This window comes from Schistocerca nitens, chromosome 10, assembly GCF_023898315.1.
Source record: "Schistocerca nitens isolate TAMUIC-IGC-003100 chromosome 10, iqSchNite1.1, whole genome shotgun sequence".
Lineage (NCBI taxonomy): Eukaryota > Metazoa > Arthropoda > Insecta > Orthoptera > Acrididae > Schistocerca > Schistocerca nitens.
In genome coordinates, this window is record NC_064623.1 from 21,048,193 (window position 1) to 21,072,513 (window position 24,321).

Below are 24,321 nucleotides of genomic sequence, written 5' to 3' on the forward strand. Positions count from 1 at the left end.
GAATGACAAGGATGGTGGAGAGAGAGAGAGAGAGAGAGAGAGAGAGAGAGAGAGAGAGAGTCTGGCGCCGCAGTTGCGGCGATCTGCCGCCAGAGGCGCTCGATGCCTGTCACTCGGTTTTCGCGTCGGCGGGCGTCGGATGCTGATGCTCGGCTGTTGGCGGTGGGGTGGTGGAGGGGGAAAGCGTGGGGTCGTCGAGAGGGGGGGGGCACGAGGGGGAGGGACGGGCGCCGCTCGCCCTCTGAGAGGAGTCAGTCAGTCGCTGCCCGCCGAGGCGGAAGGCCGTGTCCGTGCGTGTGTGTTGTGTCCACCGTGTGTGTGTGTGCGCGCGGAGCAGCGTCTGGCGTGCGCGGAGTCGACTGCGAGACGCGGCACGTAGGACGAGTCGCCAGCAGCTCGTTATCTCCGTCTCGCGGGCGAGCAAGGACTTCGCCAGCCGCGCGTTGTGGCCCCTGTCCGGAGCAGGAAGGGGACCCTGCCGCTATCACCGTATACCGGTGCGACGTCAGTGTGTCGCCTTTATCGCCACAAGTGCTGGCGCCCCGGCCACGCTTCAGTGAACGCGACAGCTCCGTGGCAGGCTGGTATTGTGCGCGACCGACGTGCAAAGTGCATCACAGCTGGAAGTGAACAGTGAAAGACAAGTGCTAACAAGTGAAGTTACAGTGGTTGTCGAACAAAAAAAAAAAAAAGAAAGACAGTGTAGTGTCGACTGTGTTGGAATTTCCCGAGCTCGCCGGCGAGCAATCCAGTGCGATAAAAAAAAATTACACTGACCGGTGTGTTGTATAGTCTCGTATCACCTGTGACGACAGATGCTGGGCGAGGCAAGTGCGTGACAAATAACGGTTCCGTCTGCCGTCGCTTCTGGGAACTTTGTACCCACACACGTACTGCCTAGGATATACATACGTACACAGTCATCGCTCTAGTCCCAGCGAGCCACGACTCCACGAAAAAGGTGAGTGCGTGTGTAGTGTTTTTTTCACAGTAGTGTGAGTTAGTGCCGAAACTGAGTGCTGTGGGTGTGCGGAAACGCTTGCGGGAGAGCAATGCGACCTTTTTTTTCCACCGCTAGTCTCCATTCTGCCGCGGCCGAACGGGCGACCTCATTTTCGGAGCCCAGCGGCCGTTCGCCTCGCATGTGCGTGCGTGCGTGCGTGCGTGCGCGCACACGCAGCGGAAATCTCTGCGGGCGATACCCGGCGCCAGCTCGCCCGTCCTTAATTTCCCTGCTGTGAGGCGCGCGACGCCTGTTTGTCGCAGCCCGGCTGCGCGACGCGCACAGTTGCTCTTATTTTCTGACGCCATTGTCTGTCACGGTCGCCTCGCCCGCGAGCCAGCTAGCTACTAGCTATTAGCTATCGCGCCGAGCGGACCGCAAAACCAGTTACGCACGACCTCTTCCTCTTTTCTCCGCCGTCTACTCCTCTTTTGTTCCCTCCCCCTTTTAATTATATTGCTTCTGGTCCACCGCTCTTTTTCCGCGTCCGCGCGAAGACCATCTGTCTGGCGGCGATTCGCCGTAACGATCTCTCCCTAATAGACGACAAAGCGGCAGTAAACGGAGGAGAGTGCTGCGCGGCTCGCCGCTTTCAAACTAATCTCATTCTTCTAGTGCGAGCCGCTCCGCAGGAAAACCCATCACTTACCTAACATTACGCGCTCGATTCTTTTCCTCCCCCTCCCCTCCCGTTACTTTTTAATTAGCGTCCAATTATCGAGTCAACTCCGCAGTCATACCTGGGCATAGCTCCGGTGACGCGTAGCATATTCCCGGCAGTTAAGCTACTCGATTACATTTCACCGCAGCCATTTAACGTTTTGTGACGAGAGGGGACACAGTGATTCCCCTCCACCCCCCCCCCCCCGTTTGTCACTCTTTAAGCGTCACGTCGGAAGTTCCCCCGTTCGGCCGTGACAACTCGATTGCGGATGCATAGAGCGGTTTCTTTGTTCGTCGCACGTCTGTCGCAAGCCCAATTAGTGCGAACCGATAGCCGCGATAATTTCGCTGCATCCTTGCGCAAATTTTGCCACCTGTGAGCTAACACTTCACTGAGGTGAGGAAAAAGTAAGAGATTGATGGTTTTCGTGCCCACAGATCGCTGCGATGATAATGTGCGGGTAGACAATGAAACTGACTAGCCTCGAGGCACAATGAAGCTTTTACGATGAAGCACTTGCAGATATGTTAACAACCGAATTATAGGCAGTTCAAAAATGACTCTGAGCACTATGGGACTCAACTGCTGAGGTCATTAGTCCCCTAGAACTTAGAACTAGTTAAACCTAACTAACCTAAGGACATCACAAACATCCATGCCCGAGGCAGGATTCAAATATAGGCAGTTAACACGTCGCACATCTGATAAAAATTACGCGTTTTGTTTCACGTTGACGTCGGAAAAATTAGAGATTGAGCATTGGCTCTTCATCTACGGTGGCGGAGAGTATTCCTTACCAGTACTGGCGAATTTCAGCCCTATTGCCAGTTTGCATCAGTCTCAGTGGTCTGGTTCTCGAGATGCTTGTGCGCGGTGACAGCACAGTCTTCTTCGAGTACAGCAGGTTCCGCAAGTTCACGCAACAAGGTTTCACGACAACAACTTCGCCTTTGGCTCCACTGAAGTTCCCCTGGAATTTGTGTTACACTTCTCATATTAGTTATATCGACCGTTACGTCCCTAGCAGCACGTCTTTTAAATCGTTCGGTCTCTTACGTCACGTTTAACTGAGGACTCGAAACGTCGCAACAATGCACTAGCCGCTAGCGTCTTCTACCGCGTTTCTCCCTTACTGTACTCTGCCGATTGTTCTAAGAAGTCTTATGTCAGCCAATCGCCGTCCCCGCTGCAGATTGTTGGTGCTCATCCAATTTCATACCGTATAACTCGTAAATATTTCAACGGTATGATGTGGTCGACACGTTCTCCACTAATCTTGTGATCGCTTACTTTCGGTCTCTCTGTTATGGGTATTATTCCCAGAGACAGGAGGCAGCCAAGAAACACGGTGAAAGTGGCGAAGTCGGAATTGTTGGTGCAAAATCTCATCGCCGCAACTCGCCAATACAAATTCTGACGTTGGGCAGTGGTCAGACGAAAACAGCGAACTACGCGTTGCTATAAATCGTATAGCGTTGCCGGCTGCGGTGGTCTAGCGGTTCTAGGCGCGCAGTCCGGAACCGCGCGACTGCTACGGTCGCAGGTTCGAATCCTGCCTCGGGCATGGATGTGTGTGATGTCCTTAGGTTAGTTAGGTTTAAGTAGTTCTAAGTTCTAGGGGACTGATGACCACAGATGTTAAGTCCCATAGTGCTCAGAGCCGTATAGCGTTCAGATTCCGTGAGCAAGATTTGTAGAGCGAAACAGTTGTGTTTTCGACGATATTCAATGGGTAATTGAAATCTTGCCGTTCACACAGTCTCTTCTACAGCGAATTTTAAAACTGTTGAAAGCGTTTAGATTTCCAATTCTTATTAACACTCATTGAAAAGGAAGGAGAATCTGCGACCTCCGGCAGATGGTTCAGTTATCTGTGACGAAATTACGGTCGGTAAAATATCGTGCACTTACGTCCAGTTAGGTCTCGACAACGTAATCAGTCTAGCGCAAAGAGTGGCTGCTGTGCACGTCACGAACTGCAAAACTGTGCTCTCTTTTCAGGACAGTATTGAAGAGTCGTAAGTAAATCCACTCGTGTCATACAACTATTTGCGAGTAACGATGTGTAGGTGTGTCTGTTAAGTGGAACGACCACGTAGAGTTGACTGTGTGTACAGCAAGTGACAAGCTACGATTCAGTGGTAAAGGCACTGCCGTTTGCTGAAGAGTCTCTGATGAAACACTTACGCGGACCATACTTGAACAGTAAAGGGAATATGGAACCCACGTCAGGTCAGACTGATAAGGGATGTGGGATCGTGTGCAAAAGAAGTGGGGTGCGAGTTGTAACTGGCGAGATGTTGAAAACTCTTACAACGCATGTACCCGAAAAAGTAAGTCTTACACCTCGAAAGAATACGCTTGGAGAAAGAGCTCAAGGATCGTCTTTCACGGCATAAACTAACGACATTCTAACAGCCTCCTACACGTTTATACTTAGCGACAGTGCAAAGCTTAGGCAAATGGCGATAGTACAGCAGCCGATTTTCGCACTTTCCGCCCGCGAGCGAAATGGAAAGGAACCACAGCATATGGAAAAGTAGCACCCTCCGCCACGTACTTCTCTGTGATTCACAGAGGTGTGAACGACAGCTTTGTTTACCGCCATGCATCAGACCACTGTAGACAAAATCCTGCCTTCGCACAGGTAGAAATTTAAACGTCCGCCTCGTACACGGTCCCTTCCATCGCCGGCGATCAGAGGACTCCGCCTCCTATACGTGAAAGCGATTACATTCGCTGCTGTAACAGTAGGCACTCCCTTGCTTATAGCTACCTGCTTGGCACTTTTTTTAACCCCCCTCCCCCCCCCCCCTGTTGTGTTCCATTTGACGGGAACGATGTCAGCGAACGACAGAAAAGCTACTGCGCCCGTCGTGACAAGTTTTTAGCTAATTGTTCCTCCCCCGCCGGCAGCGGTGGTCGTGTGCCACAGTTCCGACGCCCACTCGCATAACTAAGTGGGAGGCGCGCGCGCCGGCAGTTTAAATTAATTCTGAACGGAAACACTCGCCATTATTCCACCGCGCGTGTGTGTGTGTGTGAGGGCGCGCGCGCGCGCGCGTGCGAGCGAGCGCGAGAGCGCGCGCACTTCTGCCCACCCTTCCCCCCCTCCGGACAGTTTATTCACCGGTGGGAGGGGAAAATTAAGCGACCTAAACAGTGCGAAATTCGACAAAGCTTCACGTCTCCTACCCTCCCTTTCCCTTTCTTCCGTTCTTTCATTTTTTTAAACATGTGCTTCGCGCAGTTGGGCATTCTGTGTAGCCACTTTGGAGAAGCGCGAGGGTGCGCACAAAACCACTAATCGAACATTCAGGCGCGCGTTAAGTGCTAATTAATTGAGGACGGCAAAGTCGATTAGTGGTGGCGCTAATTCTGCACCTCCCCCCCTCACCCTCCCTCTCTGCTCACGGGTTTTTCAATTTCCTCTCTCTCTCTCTCTCTCTCTCTCTCTCTCTCTCTCTCTCTCTCTCTCTCACCCCTTCCCTCCCTCTCTGTCCCACCCCTCTCTCCACCCCACCCCCCACCCCCTATCTGATAAGGCAGACCGAACCTCTAATGAACTGTTCGGTATTGTAGCGGCGGCAGAAAAAAAAAATAGAATAAGGAAGGAAAAAAGTAAAGGAAATCGTTTCACTCCCCCAACAGCGGATTACGTGGCGCGTGCAAAGTGGGCTGTCACTGCGCTAGTCCGATTACATCGTTACGCCAGCACTGAGGTTTTCATTTTTGAGACCGGAAAGCTGATACAGTCATCACCTTCCGAAAGCAAACCCAACACCGTATGTTTATAGAGCGTAACCGTTAAAAAGACTCCACTCACTGTACATTATTCTCGAATAATAAACAAGATATGGGGTAAGAAGATAAAACATCTGTCAAAGTAAAACAACTGTATCGAAATGCGCGCTAATTGAATCAGGCGATGCTAAGAGAATTAGATGAGAAAATGAGTTCTGTTATTTGGGTCGCAAAAACGTGACGTTGACCGAATTAGAACTGTACTATATTTTCTCAAAAACCTTAGATTATTTCCAAGCCATTCCCTCTGCTTCCCTGTTAATGATTTTAATTGTCTCATTTCCTCTTCGTTTCTTAGTGCTGTCTCTAAAGAATTGATTGACGCAATGTGGTCTTCTGATCTCATAATCGGATACTATAGGCTTCTTTTTTTTTCTCTCGGCTGTAGGGCACTGTTCTCCGTTTATTCATATCCACGATGAGATGCCAGTCATTGCTCCAAGTAAACACTTTGTCTAGATCTTTATGCATTTCCTCAAGACCGTCCAGTGACGGTAATTACACATAGCCCGTAGCACTTTTGGCAAATATTCGTATAGTGCTCCTAATCCAGTACGCAGATGTAGATAACGTTTTTTGTGTGTACTGAGAATATTGAACGTCCAGACTAACTTCCTTCGGTCGCACACGATTTTACCCTCGTTTCTGCCACAGTCTCGCCATCTAGTTTAACGTTGTTGCTCTGGTCTTCAGTTCCATGACTGGTTTTATGGAGCTCTCCATCCACACTGCTCTATCCTGTCTAATCCTCTTCATCCCTTAATAACTATGAGAATCTTCATCTATTTGAACCAAATTATTGTTGGCAAGCGTTGGTCTGCCAGACAAATATCCCCAGAAAAAAACTTCCTAGCACTTAAATTTACGTGAGATTACAAATTTCTCTTCCTCAGAAACGTTTTTATTGTTGTAGACAATCTATACTTCGCTTCGGCAGTTATTTAGTTGCCAAATACTAAAATTCATCTACTGCTTTCTGTGCCTCATTTTCTAAACTAATTCCCTCAGCATCGCCTGCCTTGATTTTACTTTTGTCCGTAACAGTCTTATAACCTCTTTTCAAGACGCTATTCATCCGTTCAAGTGGTTTTCCCCGTCCTTTTCTGGCTCTGTTTTATCACGTTCTAACGCAAAATTTAACTCCTGTATGGACCTGGGCCATGCTACATTGCGCAAAATGTACGACTTTCTCATTTAAAGTTACTTTTTTGCAATTCTTTACTATTACATGGAAAGGAGGGTCGTAAAGTCACGCAATGTTCCGTTGTGTTCCCTGAACTCGAGATACTGATCCAGTACCCGAGAAGGTGAGGTTCGAACCTCCGTCGGATGACCCAGATTTACGTATCCAGATAATAAGCGTGCACATAAACACTTTTGTTCGGAGAATACAGCCCCGCACACGCGCTCGTTAGGTATACGACGGGGGCAGATCTTGATAATGTCAGATTAGCGTATAATTCACCGAGCACTTCCTGAGATGAAGATGTGTAAGTAAACGACCGCCCTTGCAAAGTGTGGGCTACAGCGGACGACTCGCTTAAAAAGGCGAAGTTTTTGTCGCCAGTAGGTGTGTGGTTTGTTTTATTATTTTCCGTGTCGAAGATTAGCGGACCATTTAGACACGGAATTGCAGGCTTCGTACTGCGCGTTGAGCGGCTTGCATAACTATCGGGCGTTAGATCTTAACTTGGTTTCTTCCCCTCATTAGACCGCAAGAGGCGCCTGCGTTCTCTCTGCCTGCCTCCTTCCCTCCCCTTCTTTCTCCTCCCTCCCCCACTACACACACACACACACACACACACACACACACACACACACACACACACACACACGTGCGCGAGTTTACGCTCGGCAGATCGACTCCTGCCCGCCCTCGGCGGGATTAATAGCAGTTCATTAGTCGCTCTAATAGGCGCAGTTAAATTCCCATTCGTTTTTAACGACCGGCGCGGCTCAAAAGGTGGCCTCCCGTCATATTCTTGTTCTGCGCTGAAACAGCCGCGGCGACGAGAGTGAAATGGCCCTGCAGACGTCTCTGTCATCGGGTGCCGCTCCTTCCTCAGGGATTGGTTCCTTTTCAGAGCGCAGCGTCTCGCTGTGCCGAAGTGAAAGGAAAGACGTTTTCCCTTTTTATTTTAGAAGTGGCACTTTCCTTACGGAACGTTATGCAGATACTTAGCAACATGCGACGCAATGCTGACCCTACTACTTATCTTCCTAAGACACAAAGGATAACCTTCGTTTGCAGCATTTTTTAGATTTGGAGAAACCTTTTGATTTCTTGACTGGAAACACTCTTTTGAATTCCGCTGGGGTAAAATAAGGTTATTTACTATTTTTTCGGACACCAGACTGCACTTGCAAGGTCCAAAGAGCATGAAATACGGGCGATAGCAGAGAATGTTTGTCCCAAGTATTATTCAGTCTGTACATTGAGCAAGCAGTCAAGGACACCAAGGAGGAATTTGGAGACAGAATTAAAGTTCTGGTAGAAGAAATAACAACTTTGAGTTTTGCCACTGACATTTTAATTGTCGCAAAAGATTTGGAAAAGCAGTTCTTTACTGAGCACTCAAAGCACCCGCATCTAGAAAATAACCAAAGTTTTTTCTGCAGGAATGGAAGACTTTCCTTTTTAGAACGACGCACGTATTTTTGTATTCAGCTCAATTTTAACTATTTTTATTTTATTTTCTAAGAATATGCTGACACAAGTTTGTCCTGATATGTTTTTCATTCATTTACGCTTTCCAGTAACTTCACAGATAGTTTGGCTGTGGATCATGTTTCAGTAGTTGGTCAACATGGTGCAAGTGGCAACTGTTTAAGCTTCAGAATGACATAACTGTGTTTTTTCTTTATGATGTGCATTGTTAGTTCATTTTAGTGAGTGTACGATTCACTAATCGCCTGTTTTAAAAAATAAAATAAAAAAACTCCAGGAAGTTAGGTAAATAGTTTGTAGTGTTAATGCGGACAGTGCTGGTCCCAATAGCGAGCAACTGAGACATACAGGTGAAAGAAGCTTCTATGAGCTGAGGATCAGAATTCCGATGCAAATCTGATCGTTTGTTATCTCCTCTCGATCGCATGTACGACCGTGAAGACATGTCATCAATACATCAGTGTCTAGCAAATACTGAAAACTGACTTTATACTATCGTTGATACACGTTGGTAGACTGTGGGTATGTTGTGACCCCTCGTGCCCATTGCATTTCCACCAAGTCTGTGGTCCCTTAGGACACAATCAGTGTAAAAATATATTACACTCTGGACTATAGAGCACACGGTGTTGTTGCCACGCACAAAAAAAAAAAAGAAAAAAAAGGCTCTAAGCACTATGGGACTTAACTTCTGAGGCCATCAGTCCCCTAGACTAGACTCAGCAGTTGAGTCCCATAGTGCTCAGAGCCATTTTTTCTGTTGCTGTATGTACACTGTCTATAGGTAAACAAAGTTTCTAACTAACACTTGTCTTACTGCCGGCCACGGTGGCCGTGCGGTTCTAGGCGCTTCAGTCCGGAACCGCGGGACTGCTACGGTCGCAGGTTCGAATCCTGCCTCGGGCACGGATGTGTGTGATGTCCTTAGATTAGTTCGGTTTAAGTAGTTCTTAGGGGACTGATGACCTAAGATGTTAAGTCCCATAATGCTCAGAGCCACTTGTCTTACTGTGTTAAAGGTGAACATAAGAGCAATGTTCTTAATGAATATATCGTCACAGCTTTCTAAATCCGAACTGTATGAAATATTGTAAACGAAAGTTTTGTTACACTGGAGCCGTTAGATAGGCAACCAGCAACAGGGAATGCGCCGAATTAGTCGTTCAGTACGTAATATAGGTGTGTGAGCGAGGCGCTCATTGCCTTTATAGCTGGCATTACTCTTTCTTGTTGAACAGCTCCCTGTTATCCCTGTTTTAGTTTCGTCGTTTTTTCCCCCTCCTGACGTGCGCTTTCCTCCGGCTTTCTTTTTCGCTCCTGTTCTCCTGTATCTCTTTTGTCCACGACTGTCAGTATGCCTCCTCACGAACGTCCTTCGCCGTCCTTGTCCCCACTGAAGAAGAGGAAGAAGAAGCGAGACTGCAGAAAGAAAGGATGGGGCGAGCTACTGGAGTGGAAAGGTGGAGGGGGGGGGGGGAGGGAGGGAGAGAGAGAGAGAGAGAGAGAGAGAGAGAGAGAGAGAGAGAGAGAGAATGCAAGCGGCTGTGGCAAGTGAGCTGAACACTCAGCAAAGGGAGGGAGGGGGGGGGGGGGGAGGAGCGACCGTGAAAATTCTGCCCTGTAGAATGACGTGCGCGGCGCACGTACGAATGCAAGAGAGTTCGCAGTCCGAGGCAGGCTACTGCGTGAATGTCTGGCGTCGAGGTACTCTCAGCCGCGTGTGTAAGTCATTCGGTTTGATGGCACTTGGCTGTGTGTTTCGATTTTGTCGCGCGCTTTTAATAGAGCTCTCAACAACACTCGCGGCAAGGAAAAAGATTTGCTGGTGGGGGGGGGGAGAGGGGGGGTGATGAGGAGGCACGAGCGCACAACCTGCTCCGTGCAGTCACACCGCAAAAAGAGAACCCTCCCTCCGGTAACTGCGTTGGTAATAATAGCCATTGCAGCGATAAATAATGCCGGCAACATTCTCCAGTAGAGGAGTGTTTGTTGGCAGCAGTTGCCGTTTTCGACACGAATACGACTAATCGCTGATTGGCCGAACTTCCTTGCGCGACAAAATGTCAGATTTGAACCGCTAATAACTACCAGTCTAATAACAGGTAAACAATGGCTGAGCCCACGACGGGTACATCCTACCTGTATGTGCTTTTCGTGGAGTATTTGTTTTTCTGTGTCGTCATCGTACCAGTGTAGGAGTATGCGCGCGAGTGTCACGAATTAGTTTTCTGTGCAGTTACAGACTGGCGTAGCGTGGTCACGAGTTTAGCTACGACACGACGCTCTTGTCATTGTGAAGAGCGTGCGCTGCATTACCGGGACACAAAGTGAGACAATAAAAATAGCCGGTGGAGTGTTAATCTGAAAATTGCGGAATAATGAGAGCTATCGTCTCAAACGTCTCGTGAGCGTTCCCGGAATTACAGAAAACGCGAGTCAGAGGAAAGATGGCGTCGAAAAGTATCCAAAAAACTTTAACAGTTCAGTGTCCAGAGTGTGCTATGGCAGGACCGGAAGCGAAATAAAAAAGAAAAAAACGTTGCAAACGGATTACGAAGCCAGCATGCAGTGGCAGTCCATACTGTATAGTGATTTGCTGTAACCACTCTAGTCCAGAGTTTGATAATTAAATTACATATTAATACGAAAAAACAGTTGTGATATTATTTGACGTCTACAGCGCAGACCAGAACTGTGCATACAGAAATTTTAATTTTTTTATTATTTTATTATTATTATTCTCCCTTCCTGTCACAGCTGTCATCTCCTGACCACGCTAACTTTTCCTCGCGCCTGGACTTTGTTTTAAACTTTAGCCCAGTATTCCCGCATTTGTTTCCCTTGCTGTTTCTAGCTCGCCTCATTCCATGTTTTGGCCAGTTTTCAACTTTTGTTTCCTTGTAAACCAAGGTGCCGCTGGAGTTTACTGTCTGCTCCAGTGTTACCCGCTCTGCTTGCGAGCCTTTCTCTATCTCAATGAATTACGTCTTGTTGAGAAAGTAGCGAAGACCCGACTGCTCAGCCCTGTAGGAAGACAGAGTTCATGGTCGTTGCTGTCATCTGCTGAATTCACTGTTTTCTTTGACTGGACCTAGGATCTTTCCTGAAGATACATCATCTCCTATATCTAATTCCTCGACCAATCCTTTTCTATTCATAGCAAGGCATCCTGCAACATATAGTACTTCCGGTGTGTAGTTATGTCGTGTGTTGGTGTTAACTGATGCTGATTTCCTCTAGTAGACACGTCTCTTCATTTGGTATGCTGTACCCGCTTTTCTGATGCGTGATGCAGCTGCTCCGTTATCTGAGGTTTTTGTCTCTGCCCACTCCTAGATTCTTAAATTTCTCCCATGTCCACTACCTTAGGTGCTGACTTCATCTACGTAATATCACTGTTTTCTCGAATGATATCTGCAATCAACCTTCGCTCACTGTGTCTTCAGGTGATTTATTTATTGCAGTGCAGATTTCGGCACTAATAAACCAGGTAATCGAACAAGCATTTAGAGGTTTGTTTTAGCCTTCTCCTTGCCCAACATTTCTCTCGTTTCTCAGAATGCGCTCCCTTTTCCGCTCGTCAGATCATCCTGTATCACTGCCAGCCCAGCTGCCTAAAACTATTCCTGCCTGTTACACCAAGCTGTGTTATTCCTGCTTCTCGGCGTCGCTTTTTACTACACCGGTCCATTTTATTACTTCAATTTTACCTTCGAAAAAATTATTTACTTTCGTAGAATTATACAACCTGACTAGCTGGTCTGATAGCTCCCATCCTTTTTATACGGCCATAAAATTTTAGTCTGTATATTTTTTCGTATTGCAATAAATTTGGCATACTTTTTCCAATTCCTTTATTAGATATTAATCTCTAGATTTCTCCTTGACAGTTATTCGGACCTAAATTTTTTCCTGGTTACTGTTTGTTTCCTCTCTTAGATTTCTTCAATGTTTCTCTTTCATTTTAAAATAAGCGATTCGCAGTCACACCGACCACGACATTCTGCTTTGAGAACTTCGCTGTAACGTCCCTATGTGTGTGTTTTCTGTTGATTTATGTAATGTACAGACTTTTTAAATTCTTTGTGTCCATCTTTTCATATAGATTACAAAACTGCAATCACCGTTTCCTGATAGTATTTGTAATTAGTTAGCATCCAATCTTCAACATTCTTCTGTAATGCCATATTTAAAATGGTCCTATTCTCTTCACGTCTTAACTGTTTCGGTGCCATCTGAGACAAACGCCAGATAAATATCTTAAAAAAAGACATCCACAGTTAAATTACATGTTAACAATTTCCTCTTTCTCAGACGATCTTTTGTTGCTGCTGCCAGTCTGTATTTTATGTCCTCTCTACTTCGGACATTATCAGTGATTTTGGCTGCCCAAATAGCAAAACTCATCTATACTTTTAGTATCTTATTTCCTAATCTAATGCCCTCACAGCATCGCCTGATTTACTGTGACTATATTCCACTATCCATGTTCTACTTTTGTTGATCATCATATAATCGCTTTGCAAGACGCTATCCTTGTCGCTTACATAATTGCAATGTCTTCTGTATAGCTTTCATTTTTTCCCCCTGAACTTTTAATTCCGTTCCCAAATTTCGCCATGTTGCAGTTTACTGCTTGCTCAATATACGATTTAACAACAACTGGGATAGGCTGAAACCCTGTTTCACTAGCTGCTAGGCTGTGGCTTCCAATTCATGCCCTTCGCTTTTTATAACTGCTGTGTGGTTTCTGTACAAGTTTTAGATATCATTTAACTTCTGTATTTTATCCCTGCTGTGTTCAGGATTTCATGTACGAATACTATGAACGTAGGTTTGCTTTGTTCCACCTGTCGTCCGAGATACGTCGGAGGGTCAGTATCGCGTCGCGTGTCCCTACATTTCTCCAGAACCCAAACTGATCTTTCACGAGATCGGCTTCTGCCATTTTTCCACTCTTCTGCACAAAATTCGTGCCAGTGTTTTGCAGTCCGTGACTTCCTAAACTAATCCGTCCGTTTGCAGCACCTGGTGCCGACCGACCGCCGTTTCGTCCTCTGCCAGTGGCGCCACAGGATGCGTTAGGGCAGCACGCCGCTCTGACAGACTCGGTGAGCTGGAGACGCCACTAACCGCTCCTCGACTGCCGTCGCCGGGCTGAGTTTCAGGCCTCCCACCGAGGGGAAGTCTCTGGCAGTGCCGCGTGCAACACGCTCGTGGTTTGGCAATGTTCTCACCTGCCTGCACCTGCCTTCTCATACTGGAATCTATACATCCCTCTGCAGACAGTATCACAAGTTTGCGTCACCGACTGCCCAAACCTGGCTCGGTAGCACGTCTGATCCCGCGATCACAGACACAGTAGCCTGCGAGCTGCCCGCCTGCTGAAGAGGCCCACACTTCTGGGCGAGAAAGACTCCGTGCGGCTCGGCTCAGACAGCTGTTGGCCCCGGTCCAAACGGCAGAGTCCTTCGCAGCACACACTGCCGATCGGCGCTCTTAACTCCGCCCTACAGTGTCGCACGCAACATCGGATAAAACCCCGAAGCCGTCGCGAAACCCATCTCGAGGACACTTTTCAGTATCCAGGAGTCTCAGTCATTTCACACGCAGTTCCAATGATCGTCGACACCTGTAGAACCGACTGTCGAATTGTGATGCGTCAGTCCGTGGGAATGTTGCCGTCGACACGGGGGCAGTCGCCGTGTTGCGGTTGCTTAAGGAATTGTGATTGTATCCACGCGTGCACCTCTTCATCCTAAGCGAATCGACGGTCACGAATGTCTTACCAAAAAAAGGACCGTATGGGCGACGTGTAAGGTGAATGTATTTGATGAATGAAACGAAAAAAAGAAAACGTTACGCCTTAATCTCCCTAAACTTCTTTATGTTTCATATGAGGTTCATAGAAGTCGGATATATACAACACTGTTAAGAGAAGTATGTAACAGTACATGTAATATAAGTTGATTATAGTTTGTTTAAAGTGACTGTCTCCATAAGGATGGGACGACTACTATTCCCTTCGAAAGCAGATTAAATAGGAGAACATGACCCGTCTTATTTTCAGGCTAAATGTGATTTCTGCATGTACGGCTGCTGTTGTTGTTGTTGTTGTGGTATTCAGTCATGAGACTGGTTTCATGCAGCTCTCCATGCTACTCTATCCTGTGCAAGCTTCTACATCTCCCAGTACCTACCGCAAACTACATCCTTCTGAATCTGTTTAGTGTATTCATCTCTTGGTCTACCTCTACCATTTTTACCCTCAACGCTGCCCTCCAATACTAAATTGGTGATCCCTTGATGCCTCAGAACATGTCCTATAGCCTACAAAACATTTATCAGTAGCTGAAAGCCGTAAATGAAATTGTACCACGTCGTTGCATTAACATACGCAGTTGGCTGCGTCCTAGTGTGCCTGAAATCGTTTCAGATTGCGGCCACATGCTCTTACACATTTTACTTCTCTCGATTAATGGCGCCACTTTTCTTTTTTTTTCTCGAATGTGTGCGCGCCGTGCCCAGATTAAGGTGAATTTAGAGAACGCTGCAGCAATGGCGGCCACCAGTTAACATACATACGCTACACTGAAAATGGCAATAACTCGGAGGAAAGCTGCTTTACACACATATGAACATCAACTAAAATCCGCTATTTCACGTGAACGAACAATCATTATATTCTGAGATAACGAACAGAATTTATCACGTCACAGACCTTTCCACCCACGTAACAAAAGGTGACCATACAAATTTACATCTCATTCTTCCGAGGACTCATACCGAAGAAGTTTTTATCGTATCACGGCCTTTACACAATTAGTGATAACACTGAACGTTGTATTTTCTTTGATATTGTTGCATCTCAGACACGACTAATACATTAGTTTATTGGATTTAGTGCTTTTGTCACTTCGTGTCTTTTCACGCGCAAGAAAATATTTATTCAGCACTTTTGGCATTTCCGGGCAACAATAGAGCGGGCATTATTCTGCAACAGAATAAAGCCGTCTGTCAACATTCCTGAGCGGTTGGACTTCAATGCTTGCATGGTTCTATAGGCAACCAGGAACATTTTTCCAAGGAGGCATTGGCCGTCTTGTCGCAGTGGCACACATGTATCAACAGTTACGGCGATTGCTCTTGAAATAATAAATTATTTACTTACTTTTTATCATCTCTGTCGTTTTCACTTGACAGCCCGTTACGAAAGACTGAAAAACAATAGGGCGTAACTAATTGATCGATCGCCGTAACTGAAGTGCAGTGGAAGCATCTCAGTCTGTTCCACGCGGTCATTAGGGGGTGCCTTGCGGTTCTCTACCACTGTGAACATTTCTTCCTCCTCGCGGAGGTGGAAGTTCACACCGCCCGTTGTCAGCAGTTTACTCGGGGTTAATACGCGAGTGTGGCGCCCGTTTGAGGCATCAGCGACGGCTCAGAAGACACGGCAGCGGGAGATGCCGGAGTAACCCAGTTATTTATTGCAGTGGGGCGTGCGCTGCGCGCTTGTTATCTGCCGGGCCGTTATACCGGCTGGCTGCCTAGCCCGCTCCCCCTCCCCCTGCCCGGCCGGCTCTTCTCCCCTCCACTCCACCCTCCTCCCTCTCCCCCCCCCCCCCCCCCCCGCCGTGTGCTCAGCGCGGAGCCACCGCACATAACCCGCGTCCGACGTATCGAGCGATCGATGCGATAACGCGAGCGGGCACTAAACCGGTTATCACCCGAGTAGATTGTTTGTCGTCCGCCCTCTCTCTCGCGTTCTGCCGTGTCCTTTACATCATCGCGCGCGCGTGTGTGTGTGTGTGTGTGTGTGTGTGTGGCAGCAACCGAGCGCAGCGGAGGAGGAAGCCGGTGGAAGTCTACCCGGCGCTTCCGAGTCGAGATGACCGTCGATTAGTCTGCAAGTGCCTCGCGTCCTGCCCCCATTTATACTATAAGTACTGGTCTACAGAGAAGTCGATATCTCGCGTCGGCTGAAGCCCCCAACGTTTTATTTCCGTTAGCCCCGCCTGTTAATGTGGCTTTCGACGTATTCACACAGTCGCGGGTTCGACGCATACCATTGTCTGTCTCTTGTCCGGCCTACAGAGGAAGGGACACTAAAGTGCGCGTCATTTATGACGGCGGCAGAGTTTAGGTTCGTTCTGCGCATCTGACGTCACAAAACACAGTCAGCCAAGCACAGTTTTAGAAACGTTCAGTCATAAATAAAGTAACTGAACGAAAGCAGTGTCTTGATAGCAGAATTTCTTTTATAGAAAGTTTGGAAAAAGCATCCTTTATACCTATTGCTTCATATTGTATTAATGAATTAAACCAAACAAGCAAAAAGCCTCGTAATTGAGGCGACGTGAGTAATTCATAGTCATACCAACAGTGTTTGTCGGTATTTTGCGCCCTAGTCTAAACCTGAAGGAACTATACTGAATAATGAGCTGCGTTAGCGTAACGGTTAGTGTTTGGCTGCTAAGTGAAAAGTTCCGAGTTCAAACCTTGATCTGTGCTTTATATTTACTTTATTTAAAAACAATATCGAATTGTCTTACTTTATGAATTTTATTCGTTTGAATGTAATTTTTTGAAATTTCTAGTGGCAACTGAAATCAACCATACGGAAAGTATACGCTATGGACTTTTACCTCTGCAAACTCAAGATTTCGTGCAGTGGTTTACTACATTTAATGCTGCACAATAACTGCGTTGAACATCGAAACAAAATTAAGTCATTTATGGGGGGAAGATATCAGTCAAGAAGATGTGCAAAAATAAAATTTTTGGGCCAAATAGTTTTTGTGAAATCGAATGATAAGTGTGTCAAAGCAGTCGGAAAACCGTGTGTCTGCACAGGCGAGCAGTGGAGTGATGACAAAATCGGGCACAGCGCGGAATGCGAGGAGCACATCTCTGTAGCAGCGAAAGGATTAGTTAATGCGGCCGTGGTGGCTTTACTTCATAAACTGAGCGCTCCCCCCTAAACGTTAAGTTTGCTTGGTGCGTACAACTGGCAACGCAGCAATCTCCCGCGTCTGGGCGGGCGCACAGACAACGAGCTGGAGACCATCGCAGAGAATTGGCAGAAAGCACAGGCGGCTTCCTTCTGTGACGAAGGTATCGGGAAGTTGGAACTTCGCAAAGTAAGGTCCGATCGGTCGCAAAGTGGAAATAAAAAATGTTTCATGTGCAACAGTTAGCTACTATATACCTTGCAGCTACTTCTCTACATAGTCGCCGCCTACAGGAAAATTAAAGAGACCTTTGGAGATAAGAGAACCACTTGCATGAATATCAAGAGCTCAGATGGAAACCCAGTTCTAAGCAAAGAAGGGAAAGCAGAAAGGTGGAAGGAGTATATAGAGGGTCTATAGAAGGGCGATTTATTCAGGGCAATATTATGGAAATGGAAGAGGATGTAGATGAAGATGAGATGGGAGATATGATACTGCGTGAAGAGTTTGACAGAGCACTGAAAGACCTGATCGAAACAAGGCCCCCGGAGTAGACAACATTCCATTGGAACTACTGACGGCCTTGGGAGAGCCAGTCCTGACAAAACTCTACCATCTGGTGAGCAAGATGTATGAAACAGGCGAAATACCCTCAGACTTCAAGAAGAATATAATAATTCCAATCCCAAAGAAAGCAGGTGTTGACAGATGCGAAAATTACCGAACTATCAGTTTAATAAGTCACAGCTGCAAAATACTAACACGAATTCTTTACAGACGAATGGAAAAACTGGTAGAAGCGGACCTCGGGGAAGATCAGTTTGGATTCCGTAGAAATACTGGAACACGTGAGGCAATACTGACCTTACGACTTATCTTAGAAGAAAGATTAAGGAAAGGCAAACCTACGTTTCTAGCATTTGTAGACTTAGAGAAAGCTTTTGACAATGTTGACTGGAATACTCTCTTTCAAATTCTAAACGTGGCAGGGGTAAAATACAGGGAGCGAAAGGCTATTTACAATTTGTACAGAAACCAGATGGCAGTTATAAGAGTCGATGGACACGAAAGGGAAGCTGTGGTTGGGAAGGGAGTAAGACAGGGTTGTAGCCTCTCCCCGATGTTATTCAATCTGTATATTGAGCAAGCAGTAAAGGAAGCAAAAGAAAAATTCGGAGTAGGTATTAAAATTCATGGAGAAGTAGTAAAAACTTTGAGGTTCGCAGATGACATTGTAATTCTGTCAGAGACAGCAAAGGACTTGGAAGAGCAGTTGAACGGAATGGACAGTGTCTTGAAAGGAGGATATAAGATGAACATCAACAGAAGCAAAACGAGGATAATGGAATGTAGTCGAATTAAGTCGGGTGATGTTGAGGGTATTAGATTAGGAAATGAGACACGTAAAGTAGTAAAGGAGTTTTGCTATTTGGGGAGCAAAATAACTGATGATGGTCGAAGTAGAGAGGATATAAAATGTAGACTGGCAATGGCAAGGAAAGCGTTTCTGAAGAAGAGAAATTTGTTAACATCGAGTATAGATTTAAGTGTCAGGAAGTCATTTCTGAAAGTATTTGTATGGAGTGTAGCCATGTATGGAAGTGAAACATGGACGGTGAATAGTTTGGACAAGAAGAGAATAGAAGCTTTCGAAATGTGGTGCTACAGAAGAATGCTGAAGATTAGATGGGTAGATCACATAACTAATGAGGAGGTACTGAATAGGATTGGGGAGAAGAGGAGTTTGTGACAACTTGACCAGAAGAAGGGATCGGTTGGTAGGACATGTTCTGAGGCATCAAGGGATCACCAATTTAGTATTGGAGGGCAGCGTGGAGGGTAAAAATCGTAGTGGGAGACCAAGAGATGAATACACTAAGCAGATTCAGAAGGATGTAGGTTGCAGTAGGTACTGGGAGATGAAGAAGCTTGCACAGGATAGAGTAGCATGGAGAGCTGCATCAAACCAGTCTCAGGACTGAAGACCACAACAACATGACCTAGTAGATAGTGTGGGAAGTTCCATGCGGCTTTTCGCGGATGATGCTGTAGTATACAGAGAAGTTGCAGCATTAGAAAATTGCAGCGAAATGCAGGAAGATCTGCAGCGGATAGGCACTTGGTGCAGGGAGTGGCAACTGACCCTTAACGTAGACAAATGTAATGTATTGCGAATACGTAGAAAGGATCTTTTATTGTATGATTATATGATAGCGGAAGAAACACTGGTAGCAGTTACTTCTGTAAAATATCCGGGAGTATGCGTACGGAACGATTTGAAGTGGAATGATCATAAAAAATTAATTGTTGGTAAGGCGGGTGCCAGGTTGAGATTCATTGGGAGAGTCCTTAGAAAATGTAGTCCATCAACAAAGGAGGTGGCTTACTAAACACTCGTTCGACCTATACTTGAGTATTGTTCATCAGTGTCGAATCCGTACCAGGTCGGGTTGACGGAGGAGATAGAGAAGATCCAAAGGAGAGCGGCGCGTTTCGTCACAGGGTTATTTGGTAAGCCTGATAGCGTTACGGAGATGTTTAGCAAACTCAAGTGGCAGACTCGGCAAGAGAGGTGCTCTGCATCGCGGTGTAGCTTGCTGTCCAGGTTTCGAGAGGGTGCGTTTCTGGATGAGGTATCGAATATATTGCTTCCCCCTACTTATACCTCCCGAGGAGATCACGAATGTAAAATTAGAGAGATTCGACCGCTCACGGAGGCTCTCCGGCAGTCGTTCTTCCCGCGAACCACACGCGACTGGAACAGGAAAGGGAGGTAATGAGAGTGGCACGTAAAGTGCCCTCCGCCACACACCGTTGGGTGGCTTGCGGAGTATAAATGTAGGTGTATATGTAGATTCTGGGACTGCAGCAATGGCAAGAAAGAAATTAAAGCACGAATCAAACTGCTAGCTGCGGACATTTTTACAGAGTAGCTACCCCTAGGTACTACAAATTTTTACACTACTACAGCTCATTTCGATGTAAAAGCGCCACAGTCCTCATCTCCGCTGCAATACCGTCTGACTGACAGTTGCAGTAGCACAACCACACAGCGTGATTCCCCTGCCCCCCCTCCCCCCTCTTTTTTTTAATTTAACAGATGTATGCAGATGGGCGATTTACGTTCCGCATTTCGTACGAATAACGAAAATATCAAATTTACTGCGTATTGCTAGCGAGCACATGGTCGAGTGATCGGGTGTCACAGCTGGTATTAAAAACGTGGTCACGATAATCAAATGTAAACATTCTGAAATAAAAGCTTAAAAAAAGAATAGTATACTTGTTTGTTCTGTATCACACATGATATTCCGACTTTATTATTTGCGTACGCCGTATTACCGCAGCATATGAAATACAAAAATCTATCGGGCCAGGCCGCAACGCCTCGAATTTTGCTCATTGAGTGTTTAGAGCAGCCTACATCGCACAGTTGCTGCCGCTATTACTGGCTCACGATGACTGTAAACAACTGAACTTATCTGTGGTCTACAATAGGAATTTATCTTACTCTTGTATACTTACACGCTTGAAGTGGCTTCTATGCGTGATACGTCGAACAGAATTAGGCTTCTCTTTGTTGGCCTATGCTCACTTCGCATTGTACTCTATTACAAGCTGACTACTCGGTGTCGTTTACTTCACTCTTTCCACATCAGCAGACGTGGTGGGTGTCTTACGTCAACAGCGTATCTTTTCCATGTAGAATTTCATATGTACCAAATTTATATCAAAGTGTTCGAGGTGGTACTGTAGATTCCATTGCTTGAGACAAGTCAAGTGTTTTGTTGTTCACGTTTCTGATGGTTCAAATGGCTCTGAGCACCATGGGACTCAACTGCTGAGGTCATTAGTCCCCTAGAACTTAGAACTAGTTAAACCTAACTAACCTAAGGACATCACAAACATCCATGCCCGAGGCAGGATTCGAACCTGCGACCGTAGCGATCTTGCGGTTCCAGACTGCAGCGCCTTTAACCGCACGGCCACTTCACGCCGTCACACCCCCAGCAGCTACTTTCGCATACTACTGAGCATAAAGTGTCCGTAAATGCCTTCCATCTCTCTAACATGACAGTGAAGAAGTTTTGAAACGTCGCAAAGTGACTGGCTGTCGTCTTAACGCCCACCATCCGCCACGCTAGAGCAGCCGTGGCAGGAAACCAACGACCAAGAGTGGTTCAAATGGCTCGGAGCACTGTGGGACTTAACATCTGAGGTCATCAGTCCCCTAGAACGTAGAACTACTTAAACCTAACTAATCTAAGGACAACACACACACCCATGCCCGATCCGGCCGGCAACCAGCGTCCAGAATGGATGGGAAATTTACTTGCGCTTTCTAGAACTTCAAATTTAAACGCAAGTACTACAACGTCTAGCGATGTGAAGCCACATTTCTGCAGTACACCGAAGCTAACATTCTTTAGTTTGTCGACTGCCTCGCTCGATAATATGCTCATCCCTGTGCGCAGCCCTTACCCCACTACCACGAAGCACCCTTGTTTCCTACCAAAGCTTGTGCACTGGAGCTGAATTTCTTTTCTTCATAACTCGTTAAGTCAGATAATATTACTTTCATACACGTGTATATACGCTTTGTACCTGCTACTGTCACTATTATTACTATTATAGCAGTAAACGAAGGCTCCTGAAGAGGTATATCTGCGGGTGAAACAGGAAAAGAAGTAGTAGTACTAGTTCAGGGTACACTCCGCCACACGCCGCACTGTGGCTTGAGAAGTGTGTACACAGATGCAGATATAAACACAGCAAATGAGAACACTAAGCTGCATTCCGTTTTTTATCACAAGTCGGACGCTTCCCAAGCGTCTAGGAATGTGCGATGTCTTCGTCTTCCTACACTTTATTCCGTATCTTCCCGGCACCGGTAATAACAGTATTTGACAATGCTGGTGGTAGGTGGGGGCCGCCAAGTTTCTGCGTCTAGTGTTACCTCGTGTCAAACTGTGCAAAGATTGTCTAAATGCTGGCGAATCGTACAGCTGAGATGGGACGTGTGTACCCTACAGCAGTCGTTCCCAACATAGGGGAAATTTCCCCCCTGAAAAGGGGGGGGGGGGCAAAATGAAATCTTGAAATCTTCAGAGGGGTAAAAACAAAAGGCTTCAATTGTGTTTTCGTCACGGAATTAAATTTTTTTTTTGATGACCATTACTACTATTACTGTCATAAGACTGTAATACCGATCACATAGGAAACCAAAAATCTTTTTTTTTTTTCAAATTCTAACACTAATGCATGACACAATTTGGTGGAGGCTGCAGCTTGCAAAACGAATGCATGATCATCATCTTCCTGACGAAGTGCACCTATGGCACTAAAACTGACGCATGTACATCACATACACTTAAATATCTCGTGAAAATGCCTTCTGAGCTGTACCTAGTTCCCGCAATGGACCAGTAAAAGCTTTATTACTCGCTTCGCAATAGACAAAAGAACTAAGTGAGAACACAACAGTAACCATGCAATGACAACCAACATGCTGTTAAGTCTTACACACTGTTATTGTCATTACTATTAATGGCTGTGATACACAAACCACTGACAGCCTGAAGTCTTTCAATTTCTGCCATTTCAGAAATAAGGAGACCAGCGATCACGCGACGTACGAACGTTAATTGCAGTACACACATTTAGCTTGGTTTATTTTAAATGCGATGCAGTGTGTGGCTAGAAGAGGAGTGCCGCAGAGGATGTTTCGTTACAAGTGCTGAGAAGGAGTTGTAGGTGGCACTCAGGACGCACCGAGAATTGCTTCATCAGTCTATAAAAAAAAGTTATTGTTATAAATAAGCAGTACCAGTTGTCAGAGTCAGTGACTTGACAAAACCAAAAATCGCTTTAAGTTACGCAGAGAAATTGCTATTTGGCAGAGGGCTGGTGGTAGCTGTGGGGAGAGGGGGTATTCGCTCTGACTGCACTCACGAAGGTTGGGAGCTACTGACTTAGAAGGACGTGGAAGACCGCCTAAAAACCAGAAGCAGGCCGGCCGGCCGGCCGGCGCCTCCCCTCATCCCGGAGAGGGCGTGCTAATGCGCGTGGCTCCCCGGGTGGGTCACAGTAGCTACTTGCTACTAAGTACTGGTACAAAAATTATGATTTCAGACTACAAGAATAGCCGACGCAAGTGAATGATATCTTTTAACAAAGTGCTCATATTGTAATTACGGCTATTTTTTTAAGTAAGTATGGTACAAAATTGCTGTATGCGTAGCCGGCCGGAGTGGCCGAGCGGTTCTAGGCGCTACAGTCTGGAACCGCGCGACTGCTACGGTCGCAGGTTCGAATCCTGCCTCGGACATGGATGTGTGTGAGGTCCTTAGGTTAGTTAGGTTTAAGTAGTTCTAAGTTCTAGGGGACTTATGACCACAGCAGTTGAGTCCCATAGTGCTCAGAGCCATTTTTGCTGTATGTGTAGAAGTGTACTCCGATGTAAGAGTGGTCCCGAAAGTCCTCAAAGCAAGCAAAGCTCCGTGTTTTGGCACTGACGGGATTACCGCGACCCACCGACCGACCGCCGTGTCATCCTCTGCCCAATGGCGTCATTTGTCACGGTGAGGTGACGCGAGCACACGGCTCTCGCCCCCCCCCCCCGGCCCTCCTCGGCAGCTGTGGTGACCTGAAGCCGCTACTCGACTCGCATCACGAGGCCGAAAATTCCCGGGCAGCATCGGGAATCCAACCCGGGTCCTCCGCGCAGTAGGCAGATCCTGTCACCAATGAGCTACAGACGCCGGACTGAAGGTCCTTATCTGACCGATAAAATATATTAAGATAGTCGTTTTTATAAAATGCATTTTAGCCATCATCTTTTTGTTTGTCCCATTAGTCATATGCCAGTTTCGGTTACTAACCATAATCCAGGATGTCCATTAACATCATCATTTAGTTAAAACAGAAGGCGACTAAACGTTTCTGAATATACACGCTGTCTGACACATAAAGGGTGTTGCTGTAAGTGAAGTACGACTGGACATTCGATGCACTTTAGATTAACATCACTGCTTTTAGTACGTAACCTAGGTGTATTCGGTTCCACTTTTATCTTGCGATTGTCTTTATTCTAACTTTCAATACTAATCTTGTCTGTTTTTGTTTACATTCCGTCAAAGATGTTGGTAAAGATATTCTGTTCTTGACCACTGGTGTAAAAGTATGTTGGTATGTTAGCTATGCACTACAGATGTACTATCTTTGACATAAC

The 24,321-nt window shown here is 46.4% G+C and overlaps 1 protein-coding gene across 1 annotated transcript in view; it reads left to right on the top strand.

Annotated features, from left to right (window-relative positions):
- The first annotated feature begins 282 nt into the window (after window positions 1–282).
- Window positions 283–24,321, top strand: part of LOC126210317 (mucin-5AC) — a 188,213-nt gene continuing 164,174 nt past the window's right edge. The window contains exon 1 of the mRNA XM_049939515.1: window positions 283–961. The gene's annotated coding sequence lies outside the window, so the exon portion shown is untranslated. The remainder of the gene's footprint in view (window positions 962–24,321) is intronic.